Here is a 14,870-nt window from a genome sequence, read left to right on the forward strand (position 1 = left end):
CGCTAGGGAAGATGACGACGTTAGCTTTTTGCACATTTTTGCAGGGAGGTGTCGACGCCCTTCTACATACAGCACCCGGACTTCCCAAATTGATTATCCATTTTAGTAATGACCAGGCACAACATTGTTAACTTCGGTGATCTGACAGGAACTGGAGTGTCGACGAGATTATGCCGTACAGCGTTGTGGTTATCATGCATGGAACAAACATTTCGCAAATCTTTTGCGTCTTCAGTTCTTCGCGAATAAGTGTATGTACAGAGCCCATCTTGACATTAAACTGTGCAAAAGATTGTTCTATGTAGACACACCACGACCCTTAATAATTTAATTCTTTTTTTGGTCATGATCGGTCTGGTATTATTAGTTGAAGGCGAGTATCTATACATAGGCTATCAGTTTAACCTTTAATCTTTACCTTGGAAGATGGTTGTAAAATCCCTAGTGGTTGAACATCATCATGCCAGGTTTGGTCAGGATCGGTTCAGGTGTTTGAGATGTAGGGGGTTTATACACAGAGACACACCCACTACAGCTTATTATATCAATATATTTACTACAGCGGATCACCGAATTAGATAAACTAAAGCAACACGAGGATAAGGATGAGCCAACAGTGACATAATGTGTAATAGTAAAACTTGGGCAGAACTTGATTATTATAAAAGACTGCTAAACAAGAACATGTTTGCATGAGAAATTAAAATGACCATTTTATATGCGGTTTAGATCATATATGTTACACGTGATGGCTTGGTTAGCGAAATACAATTATTCATGGAATTTTCGCGTAATTTTTTTACAGAGTGATAAAATAAGGAAGTTACGTGCAGCTGAATAAGTCAAAACACGTAAGACTAGGACTAAGGGAAATACAGACTATATTAAGACAAAATCTTTTCGTTGTGTAACTGAATCACAAAGAAAGCGTGGCTCCAAATTAAAAGGAGGCTGTTTCTTTCAAGGTTAAATATTATGAACGAAAAGAAAACTAAAAAATATTTAAAAAGCTAGTTAGTTTTTATTGCTGGGTGAGTATTTACAGCAAGAACGATAAAAGTGCCGTTCTAATATAGACAAAACTTTAAATATTTTACTGGGATAATCATTCAGGATAGAATATTTTGTAGTAAAGCTAGCATCAATTCAATGTAGCCGCCATCAGCCTCATTCATCGCCTGTATATGGGTCCGGAACTGGGAACATGACTTTTCCACAAGCATCGGTGGGAGCTCAATTAATGCCCGGCGTTTGACGACGACCAGGCTTGCGTTGATGTTTGGGAAATTATGTTGCCGATGATCTCGATGTAAGACCAAATAAATTTGTTAAGCGCGTTCAGGTGAGTGTTTGAATGGGGTCCTTCACAAAAATGGTACAGAATTGTAGCAATACTTCTTAATAAAGCCTGGGTCTGTGTTGATGTTGAGCCTGGTGCCCAGACCCGCTAAAAGATTCAGGGTCAGCACATCCAGGTAAATGGTTTTACTTTTTAAGCCAACTTCAAAGATGTTAGGTGACATGATCTGACCTTTGCTCGAAATTACACCAAATACAATAACCGTAACCGGAATTTTTGTTTTTATCAACCTAAGTACGTCCCCTCAAACGTTGAACTGTACGGATTTGCATTGCAAGTGTACTGCCAATGGTTCCGGAATCATAACTTGTTTCGTTACAAGCATGAGTGGTACATCTGTTTTGGTGCTATGATGTTATATCCGAGTGAGTATCTTCATTTTTGATATCACATTCGTTTTTTTTTTCATGAATTAAAGCCTTTAATAAGTTAAACTGCAAAGACAAATCAATAGATACATATAATGGAGACTTGCTCTCATACCGTTTTTACAATGCCAGGCAAAATGACCTGAGAAGCATTGTTTTTTCTTACAAATCGAATTTACTAGGCTGAAGAGATTTGCATCATTTGGCGTCTAAAAAAAGTTGATCATACAAGATTCTGTATGGAAATATATTGCGATTGAATATGTTCTTTCGGCTTAAAAAAGTACACTGATACAATAAAATTATACACAGTAGACTAAGCCGAGTCTATCGACACGTAAACACTGTAAAGGTTTCCTTGCTGGTAACAACATCGTATTGCGTTAGAAAGAAGATTCTTGAAAAAAAAATCTTTACACCATATGCTTTATTCTTTAAGCAAATAAAAGATAACATATATTTACACTTAATTATCTCATTTTATACTTCGCAACCTAATATTAAATACTAGACAGCGATCGCCCGGTATTGCCCGTTCGTAAAATTCGCTTAAATATGATATTTTAATTTATCCAGATTTCATATATATTATTACAGAGTCGTGATTTAAAAAGTAATATATATATATATATATATATATATATATATATATATATATATATATATATATATATATATTGGTACCATAAGCTAGAATCGAAACCGAAAGCAAACTTTAGCATTCAAACTAGGTTACCTTATTATCATACTACTAACGGGAATCGCATATGAACAGATATAAAATTACAAATAAACTAAGATGACTGAACAAAATGTATGAGGATATTTTTTTAATTGATTACATATTTCTACATCTTCAACACTATTTAAACCAAATAAAGACTCATGTAAGAACAGTCTATAAAAGTCTATCATTTAAGGCTCTTAGAGCTGCTCTGCGACTTCTAGTTTCGGAGGTGATAGAGTTTTAAAATGTGGAGACAGACAGACTGACAGACATGGAACCTTTTAATATATTAGTAGATAAACAAGCAAACAAATCGTTCAATGAATATAGGTGCCGTATATGTCTTAATCGATATATTTAAAGACATATCAATGAAAATTTGTATTAAGAAATTAAGAGACTTAAAAGGTCATTGCATAATTGACACTTACAACTGGATATGGTATAGTTATTTATCTACTACGCCACAGTACTGTAAAGAGTTTGCAGATGTACAGAAAAGCTCCAGAATTATACAGTCAGTTCAGTAGGATAGATCTGAAGACATTTTAAGGTTGCATCGGTTGAAAGTTACTGTAAACATCACTTAAGATGGGTATAATAGTTTCAAGGATTTCACTACTCTACATTTTTAATCCTTATAAAAATATCAGTAACATAATCCACTGATATTGTTGTAAAAGTGATTAAATATCGCACTGGATTTACTGACAGGTAGACATTCAATGCAATTATAAAACATATTTTGCTGGTACACTAACTAAATAATACCCCTGTAAACAATCTCAAATGAAACCCTGATGTAAAAATAAAAGGTACGGCCGTAGGAGTCGTAGACATGTCAGTGGATAATCATATATATATATATATATATATATATATATATATATATATATATATATATATATATATATATACATAGATATAGATATATATATATATAGATAGATAGATAGATAGATATATAATCTATATATATAGAGATACGTAGATAGCTATAGATATATAGATATATAAATACCCGTTCAAATACACCTTTCACGATGAAGCTAGAACCCAGAGTTAGATAGAATCCAGCAAGTGCATCGACAACGGACAACCATGCAATTGCTCGATTCTATCAAATTCTGGGTTCTAGCTTTATCGTGAAAGGTGTATGTGAACGGGTATTTATACAACTATCTATAATGTCCTCTTAATGTCATATATATATATATATATATATATATATATATATATATATATATATGATTTGAAAAATTATATGAAAAATATATAGTGTCGTCACCTCTAGCTTTAATTTGATTGGACTCTTATTTAATGGTATTTTTACTAAGGATATATATTATAAGGGGTCTATCCATAATTATCATTAGTATTATCAGTTAATTATTGTTATTATAGTTATTAATATTAAGATTACTACTCTCTTCTTATTATTATTATTATTAATATTATTATGATTATTAATAAAATTACTAGCAGAACAAGTGAGAATTTCAAAGTAGTTGAACATTTTTTAAAACACACATAAGTAAGAACCTTCTCATCACATAATCAAACAATTACAATTAGGTTGGATCATACACCATTACATATGTAACTAAATTCGACGCTATGAATTTACAGGTTCTGCTGTCTCTGCTAATATAATTGCGTCAATTTGTTGAACTGTTCTGAGGTTATCATGGTCTCGTAACATTAAAAATATGAGGCATTGTGGAAGCCGTCTTTTTAAAAATTCAATAACATAAACATTTGCAAATGGAAGTCATGTATTTAATGTTATATTTAAGCTAGATGTGCATGATGCACATGTGATCTTAAGTCAGGAGTATTTTGTGTTAGTTCTGATAGCCCCAAATTGTTTACTATTGAACACCACGTTTGATTACGTGTGTATGTAATGAATATGTTCGGTTTTCCGTATCTACAAGTAAACTGTTAGTACTAAGTACATTGCCATTATGTCAACATGACTTGTAAGTTTACAAGTCGATTGTCCTTTGATATGCACAGGTTTAAAAAATCTAATAAATAAACACACCTCATCCTTTTACTAATTTCAATATGATATCTAAATAGGTAATAATGTTTTACATGAAATGCGTATGTTTTAAAAAACATGCCCAATCAGCAAAAACACCCTATGATTATAAATATTTTAACATGCCACTTACGAATGTTATGTTTTCACATGAAATGCGAGAGATTTTTTACTAATTTAAACATGCCTTGTAACTAAGTAATAATGATGCCACACGAAAAATGTAGGTTTAAATGGACCTTTACTAAATTAAGAACTTATTTCCACATTGCACTTGAGTAGGGAATTATGTTTTTAACTGAAGATCCTTAGAATGTGTATTACTTTAATCATGGCATCTAAAAAGGTAATACTGTTTCACCTGAAATGAGGAGATTTAAAAGGCCCCTAAAAATAGAACACAGTATAGGAGCACAAAAGCTTTAAATAATTTCGATATGACACTTACATATATTATACTTATTTCACCTGATATGCGTCCGAATTTGTACTAATTTCAGCATGACATGTAAGTAGGTACTAAGGTTTAGACATAAAATACAGAGATTTAAAAGATTCTAAAATCACAACAGTATTAGATGATTTTCATTATTGCGTCATAAAGTTTTCACGTAGAATACAGTGATTTTTAAGATCGTCAATGAAGAAAAGCATTACATGTATTTACTTATTTCGTCATAAAACTTGAGTTGGTAACAATAGACCCACCTAAAAATCCGTTGGAACTTTTAGTAATTTAAAAATCACTTGTATCTCCTGATGTTACTTCTTTCAACATGCCATCTTAATAAGTAATAATGTTTTCACGTGATATATATATAGATTTAAAACATCCATAATCGGCAAAAGAATTATCAGTTTTTACTTATTTTGATATAACATTTTTTAATGTAAATATTTCAACATGCCGCTTGAGTAGGTAATGGTGTTGTCCTCTGAAATGTCTAGTTATCCGTACTAATTTAAACATGATATTTATATATATATATATATATATATATATATATATATATATATATATATATATATATATATATATATATATATATATATATATATGATTGTTGAGCTGGATTAAATCCGACGATATGAAATAAAATGGAGGTGGAAGGACCTGGATACTCAACGTTTCGCCCGATTTATGCAGGCTTCTTCAAGAGGGATGGTCATTGACGAGAGAGTCGGAGGATTGGGGCTATATATAATGATGGGGGAGAGCAGCGTGTTTTCCTTATATAAATTAGATGTCATATATACATGTATATACATTTTATGAGAGAAGAACTAATAAGAGTAAACTAGTGTAGTGGATTACGTCTAAAAGATAAAATATCGTAGAGATTAAAAATTGTGTTTGGAAATATAGCGGTGATAGATTAAATAAATAAAATGACACGAGATTACGAAAGAATCGTTTTTTTTTTTAAATTAGAAATAATTGAATTGGGATAAAATAGCGCAGTAACTTAAAAGATGGTATCTAAAAATAAGAATAGGAGGTGATAAAATGGAGTCTAAAAATAGATAATGATAAAATACAGTAAATAAGTAAAATAAAAATAAAATTAAGTGAAATTACGAATTTTTTTTTTTTTCGCGTTTAACCGGTGTCTAAGTTGTTTTCTTTGATAATTATTTTCGACAGAAAGGGAGCAACGTGGAAAAACCCTTTTCTTTGCTTAATTATATTGCTGGAATGGGAGATTATAGCTGACTCAATTAAACGTCGTGTGGATTTGTTATGTATGTGTTTAAGGAAAGTTGCTTTGTTAAAATCAAAATGGTGGTCGGAAAGTCACGGATAAAAATGATTACATACACTTTTACTCTCATCACGATGATAAAGTAAAAAGAGGTATTCTAATAGGATTTTTCTTAGGGCCCTGAGAATATGTAGTGAAGAATACATCGTGGAAGAATTTGAGTATATCGAACGTACATTCATGAACTTGCAATACCCTCAACATTTTTTGGCAAATAAAAAAAGAAAAGCACTAAAAATTTACCGAAACCGAGACCATTCCTTAAATAGCCAGATACACAACAGACAATTAATATTACCAACTAATAAAAACAACGACACAATATATAAGAACCTAAATAAGACAGGCATTCAAATAACAAAACTAAACTCTTTAACAATTAGGGATCTAACACGCAAAATTATAACTAACACCAACATTAACACCAAAGCCGGAATATATTCCATACCCTGCCTTGATTGTGGAAAAATATACGTAGGAGAAACTCAACGTAATTTAAATAAAAGAATATATGAACACAAAAGAGATGTAAAAAACAACAATACACTCAACGCCATATTTTGTCACATCATGGAAAACGACCACCATTTTGATTTTAACAAAGCAACTTTCCTTAAACACATACATAACAAATCCACACGACGTTTAATTGAGTCAGCTATAATCTCCCATTCCAGCAAAATAATTAAGCAAAGAAAAGGTTTTTTCCACGTTGCTCCCTTTCTGTCGAAAATAATTATCAAAGAAAACAACTTAGACACCGGTTAAACGCGAAAAAAAAAAAAAAAAAAAAAATTCGTAATTTCACTTAATTAATATACAGTGTAGCTCAATCGCCATATATATATATGGCGATTGAGCTACACTGTATATTCCGCGTTTCATCCAATCTAGGATTTTCAGGCATATACGCATAAGCCTGAAGATTGGATGAAACGCGGAATATTCAGTGTAGCTAAATGCCCATATATATTTTATAAATTACTAACTAGTTCTACCTACGTATAAAGCAATTCTGAAGTAAATATTTAGTTCACGCATAAATTTATACTATTGTATATTAATTTTATGTGAGTAAATGTAGTATATATATACACACACAAACACGCCGCTTGACATGTATCATATTTTTCTTAATGCAAATTTCGTATTCATAATTGAATATTATTGGGCCCAAGATGTAGTAATTATTTAAACAAGTTTTTAAAAAAAACATGATTCGTGCGCCACCGCCGAGCATTGAAGCCAATATATTTCGCTTACAATTTACTTTTTTCTTCGAATTTAATTTCTGAGCAATCAGTTCATCTTTACTGCAAGGCTAAGAATTAAAACTTGAACCAATAGCTAATAACTTACGCATGCAAACTCGTAATCTAGTCGTTAAACCTGCACCTGACAAATTATACTTTTATTATTTTTACAATTGTACACCGATTTTCCCGGTTAAAAAAATATAGAGGTTCGTATGGATTTTAATACACTATATATTAAGTAGTATGTCTTTAGACAATAAACTAAGAAAATAGTTTTGTAGGCAATATTTTAACAATATACGCATGCATAAATGTATATAGAAAAAGGTTTGTATTTATTATAAAATTCTTTCCGCAAATACTATGCAAGTATAAATCGTGTAGAATATCTGCATGTATATAATTGCTCGAATTAGTAAAGTAAATTTGATAATCCCATTAGAAACCGAAATACCTAATAGAGAAATTAATTAAAATGAATGTTCAAAGAAATATGTCAATTAGCTAGATGTTCTGCGGATAAATTCACTTCTACGATCTATATATTACAAAGTTGTATTTTCTTTGGAAATTAATAGTAAACTGATTTTAATATTAATAAAAATAGCCATATGTATGGTATGCATATTTATATATAATGTATATTATATATATATATATATATATATATATATATATATATATATATATACTGATTTTAATTATAATTAATTGTTCCCATACTGAGTTAAATTATGTACCAGATCTACCCAATGCGCTGTGAACTGTTTTACTTTGATTACATCATGTATAGATGTGCTACACTTCTACGATTCCCCCCAGATTATATATTACGATGTTCGTCTTATTTTAAGACATGTCTTAAGCTAGCATAATATCTATTCATGTGATAGATTTTGTTTTTCTATACACCCTCAGAAAAACTTTTTACCAACGAAATAAACTAATAATGGAAGTACATCCCCCATTATCATCCTCAACACGACTTTGTATACACCGCATAATAAATCGACCCTTATAATAAATGAAAAACTTCTTACATAGGAAAATTCTATTACTGTTATACAGCTGTAATTGTAAAGAGTAATTGTTATATGAAATAAACTAAGTCCTCTTAAACACAGCTGCACTAAATATATTGCGTGTACAACTTTCTCAACCATATCGTCGTCGTTTGCAAAGCTCGGATACAAGTATACATTTTGCTAATCGACATTTCCTACGATGTGAAACAAGTTATATTTGTGCACGGAAGAAGCGGCTCCAGCCGCCACAAGGGACAGTAGGAGGGTTCACAAGTTGTTGACCTTCAGCTTTTGTTCGGGCTCTTTTTGTTTCTTGTTTTGTCTTCTGTTATTTTTGAAGATTACAGTATTTGCATATATTTTTCTTCTCCAGTTCTCTTTGTTTACTGCATTGACTTCACAGTTGTTTATGTAAATGTGGTCGCTGTAAGGGAACATTTCAACTGATCCTGGAAACGGTGTTTTGGTGCGCCACGGGTCAGTATCCAATGGCAAGTTCTGAATAAAAAAAAACTTGCTTATGCAAGACTTTGTCAAAGGCATTTCGGCAAGGTGTCCAGCCCAGCTAGACGGCGTTTTATTATTGTGACTTCTATTTTTTCTATCCCTGAGTGAAGGAGGACCTCGTTGTTCCTGATTAAATCTTTCCACTTTATGCATAAGATATCACGCAGTTTTAGTTTGTGAAAATGTTCGAACTTTGTCAGGTCTGTTTTATAGAGTTCCCTGGTCTCAAAAGCACATAGCAAGGTTGAGATGACAACTGCTTTGTAGGTCATAGGTTTAGTAGATTCCGTCGGGCATTTATTACTGAATACTATTCCATACCGTTTTTCATATGATGCATGCGCAGCTCTGATTCAACTATCCCTGTCTATCTCAGCCATAGTATTTATTTATAGGATGCTGCCGAGGTCAGTATACTCTAGTTCTATATCATCGCATGGTTATTTTACCATCAGGAGGAATTTGATATCCTGGACGAGGTTGAAGAATACTTTTGTCTTTGCTATGTTTATGTTGAGACCATATTGCATGTAAGTTATTGAGTAATTGTCTGTCAACATCTTTAGGTATTCTATAGTATAGGGTAGGTACAGTTTTCGTCGGTGTATTGCAACTCAGTTATTTCGATGTAGTTTGTTCTTGTTCTGGATCTGAAGGGGGAAATATTTAAAAAAAAATCTGCAGTCTATTCGGTATCGTCGATTATTCGATGATAGGTTTCTTTAATTTCATAGCATTGCCGTTAGATTGATAGAAAAAGTGTTGGGGCACGCACACGGCCTTGCATTCGTCTTTCTGTAATAGGGATAGGTCAGTGTAATGTTGTACTCGGCCCATCCTTCCGACATTAAGCCATTGGATGAGCGAGATGAATTTGGTTGAACAGGCAAACGTTCGAACAATAGTCACATAGCCATCTATGAGATGGGGTCAATGAATTTTCTAGATCGTAGAATATTATGCCAATCGCCTGTTGCTATTTTTGCTTTTCTCTCAGGATTTTGTCATGCAGAAGATTATATCAATGGTTCCCCTATAAGGTATGAATCCAGGCTTGCTTTCAGAAAGGATGTTCTCCGATAGGGTATACAAGCGCTTAAGCAAGATTTTTGCAAGGATCTTCCATTTGATAGAAAGAAGAGATATTCCACGGTAGTTCCTACATGCACCGTTATCTCCTTTCTTAAAAAATGTTGATAATATTAGCATCCTTCCATTCCACAGGTGTATTCTCTTTCTTCCAGATATGAAGTATTAGAAGATAGACTCGGGTGTGAAGTGGAAGTTACGCGGGAATGTTATCTGGACCTCATACTTTAAAGGGTGAAGTGGATGTTAGAAGGTTACACATTGCACCTTTTTTGCATGTATGTTTTAGCCACGGTTTAAGTTTTTGTGTGTTCAGTTTCTTTGCCCTCGTGTGTTGTATATGGGGGCGTCTTCGGATTGATATATTAAGTTTTGTCATTAATAAGCGATGATCAGTACAAAAATCGCCTGTTCGTTGAATGGAATGCGATTAGGACGTCTTTACGGTCTCTCAGGCGTATGATGGAATACTCCAATGTATACCAATGTGAGCTTGGAGCTTGGGTTCTTCCAAGTTATCTTTTGTTTTGTACAGAGTTGAAAGATGGCATTTGTAATGAGAAGTTCGTGGTTTGCATACAACTGTATATGACCCTTATCCCTTATTCTCTATATAAATGGTCCTTAAACTATATCCAGTGGTGAGGCCCCAGCTTGCGGGCATTGGGGAGTGTGGAGCCACCCTTTAATTGGCATTGCTCCCAGGTCCACTCTGACCCGGAGTGGTAGTACCTGTTAGGGTCCCAACTATGGGTTAAATAGAAACTGACTTGAAAACAACAAATACAGTCTATTAAAAAAATCGTTCTTCTGAATCTTTGGAGTCGGCATAAAATAACCTGAAATGTGTTGATATGCTTTAAAACAATCAACCCACCTCTATATAAAAAAAAATGAACTGATTTTCTCCTCCGATTTTGACCTTAACAGGATTAAAAATAATCAGATAACATGCAAATGTAATGGGTACAACTGTAGCACATTATCTGAGGTGGGCTATAAGCCTATTACCTCTACAGTTCCTCGACAATGGTACATTCCTATATTTTTTTTCCGGTGAGAATGCACTTCCAAAATCGGTTAGATTCAATGGAAGTTGCAACATCTTTTCTCTTAATTAGATTCCTCCTTTTCACGCTCCACATTTACAACGCAGCGGATGCTTCACCATGAACAGTACGAGGAAACACCGGTTTGGAATTGCTAGCAGCTTATTTATGCCGTTTTTTTTTAAATTCTTTTTCCCCTGATATATGCTTTCTGTTTTTCCCCTCATGAAATAAAAATTTTATAAAAAAGAACGCGAAACGTGCTTAGTATTATGTTCTATTTTTGCTTTTTCTTTTTACTTAGTGTAACACGCAGCATGCGGGATTAACAGGTTTTTACTTCCGGTTTAACGGCTCTAAACGGAAAATCCAACTATGATCTTTATTTATTCGGGCTTTCAACTGAACATTTATTTTTACACAAATAATTTATTAGTACAACGAAACGATATCGTGAATTCACTTGAATTAAAATGAAAATTAAAACAAAAAAAAAATCATTTAAAATTCGAGTGTGGTGCGGGACTACTGAAAATAAACCGAAACAAACTTCACTACGGAATTGATGTTTGACCTAATTCACTTTAATTAATTCATCACGTTTTCTTTTTCTAGTTCTTTTTGCGCTTTCGCCTCAATGATTCAAGATTTTTTTATTAGTTTTAGCATTGTTTTATTTAATAATATTTAAACAGGGCTATTACTTCTCCTTGTTTTCATTTTACCACCCCACAACAAAACCCGGCCAAAGCATGGTACCCCCCGCTAGTTTACAATAAAAGGGCTCCATGTTGTTGATTCCTTCTTCTCACCTGCATTAAAATCTCTGAGTATTATTACATTATTCATTGAGAGACTGGAGGAGATAAGCTCATATAGTCGTTAGTAGAGCCCGTCCTTTTCTGTTTCTCCTGAATCCAGAGTCAACAGGTTGATCTACGGAAGAGGGTCACGTAGTCGAATTAGTCGTTTACTTATTCCTTTTGGCAGGAAGTTGTATATATATATATATATATATATATATATATATATAATATTAAACAAATAAGTTGTAAGGAAAAAGTGTAAGGAAAAAATTCAAGATGGCGCCCGACTCTCTCTTTAACACGGTAAGATATCCTCAACACGGCACAAGAAGCAACAGCCACACGATTCCCCAGCCAACTCAATCGTCACTCGCCCCGTCTTTCCCCTCACCCGCTTTTATCGTCGTTCTAGGCCGGCTAAATTTGCATATTCCGAGAATTCGTGTGACTTTGCGAGACATCATACTTTACAAAAGACGGCGGTCGCCATCTTGGTATTTCTTTTCTATTTTTGGTCGGTAACGCTGAGCTGGTCTCGAGGTAAGTCTTTTTTCCACTCATCCGTCTCTCCCACGTACCCACACAACACGCAAACACGCGGGCGCTTATCTCCTGGATGCACGTTACACTCCCCCCTGATCTGATGATCACATAAAGAGCACTGGGGGGCCTTTTAGTGCGTGTGCTTCTGCGAAGAGTTACATTCACTGTTTCAGATTCGGGCTCTGGATCTGGTTCCGCCTCATCAGATGAAGTATCGCTATCAGTCTCTGGAAGGGGCTCACTGAATCCGTGCATCGGCAGCTCATCGCTAGACGCTTCACTGCTTTCTTCTGTAGTTGTATGACGCACCTCGATAGCTGGGCGAAGATCTCGCACATGTCGTGGGGTTCCATCGACCAAAACAGACTGCTGGCTAATCACTCCAGATATGTGTCCTCGCTTAAACTTGTCGGTGCACCGATTTCCTGGAGGCCGCACCCACACTGGGTCTCCCACTTCATATCTGTTATATGTTCCCTTGTCGGTTGGCTGCGTAGTGTTGATTCCCTTCACTCCGACTCGGTACGTGTAAATAGCATTCGCAGGTGCGGTTGAAGGGGACGTCCCGTCCTTTGGCGTAATGTTGTACCAATATGTTGCTTCCGCAATAGTACATCGCTTCCTGGCAGCAATTCTCTTGATGCTGCGATGGCTTCTTTCAGCAATGCCATTTCCTGACGGCACATGCGCACATCGCAACCGTAGTCGGACGCCCCACTCATCTAACAACTGCCGGACTTGCTGGCTACAAAACGCTGCATCATTGTCAGTCAGGAGCTCTTCCGGCGCACCTCGCTCAAAAAAATGGATGAAAGGTGGCGAACAACAGTTGCTGAATCCTGTCTGGTCATCTGCCGCCACACCGCAAATCTCGTAGGCCCGCGATCAATGAGAGTTAGAAAGGGCTTGCCACTGTAATGGGTAATATCCATGGCCAGCCGCTGCCACACACTCTCAACTTCCAAGCGACCCTTCTGCCATCATACTTTCCAAAAGACGGCGGTCGCCATCTTGGTCTTTCTTTTCTATTTTTGGTCGGTAACGCTGAACTGGTCTCGAGGTAAGTCTTTTTCATCTCATCCGTCTCTCCCACGTACCCACACAACACGCAAACACGCGGGCGCTTATCTCCTGGATGCACGTTACATAAGTTATATTCCGAAAGTCATGATGTTGACCATCTTATAATGTATTCCTTTAATTCAGTTCACTTATACAATTCTTTACAATATCTGCTTTACAATATCTGCTTAATTAATTTATGAATCAGTGCATCTATTATGCCCGTAAGTCACTGATTGATATAATAATTATATGATTGATTTTGCGCTACGAAACATACTGTCAGTAATTCTATAAGTCAACTGAATTAAAGGAATATGTTATAAGATGGTCAACATCATTGATTTTGTAAATTTTATAAATTGCTCTTTAATCAGATTGAGCTTCTTATATAAATATTGATATATAATAAGAAAATATATTTCTACAGAAATATATATATATATATTTCATAATGTTTTAGGGATACAAAATTTTAATATTGCAATTAGAAAGGGAAGACTTTTATGATTCATGATTAAAAGTACATCATGTATATATATATATATATATATATATATATATATATATATATATATATATATATATATATATATATAACTTTATTCGATTGGCAAAATTTTAGAATAATTATAAAAAAGTGAACCATAGCGTAAATTCAATAAACTAAAAAAATGGAAACCGGGGTAAGGAATATATATATATATATATATATATATATATATATATATATATATATATATATATATATATATATATATATATATATATATATATATATATATAATGGGGCAAGTTATATGTACAATTAAATAAAATAATCGACTTTTTAATCGACTTATTTATTTTATTTAATTGTACATATAACTTGCCCCATTATATATATATATATATATATATATATATATATATATATATATATATATATATATATATATATATATATATATATATATATATATATATATATTCCTCACCCCGGTTTCCATTTTTTTTAGTTGATTGAATTTACGATATGGTTCACTTTTTTTATAATATATATATATATATATATATATATATATATATATATATATATATATATCTTCTCTCAAAAAAGAGGGCATAGAGGGGACAGAAGAGCTGACCGGTTTTGACCCTCGCTTCTCAAAGCTGTATTAAGGGAATTTTTTTAAACAAAGAATGAGAAAGCGATTAAAGTTGCGTTTTATTCAATTTACGGGGAGAAAAAAGTGGAAAAACGATTAAAATAAAACAGCGTTATGGTC

This window comes from Euprymna scolopes, chromosome 12 (assembly GCF_053919585.1).
Source record: "Euprymna scolopes isolate OS-2025 chromosome 12, ASM5391958v1, whole genome shotgun sequence".
In the NCBI taxonomy this organism is placed as follows: Eukaryota; Metazoa; Mollusca; class Cephalopoda; order Sepiida; family Sepiolidae; genus Euprymna; species Euprymna scolopes.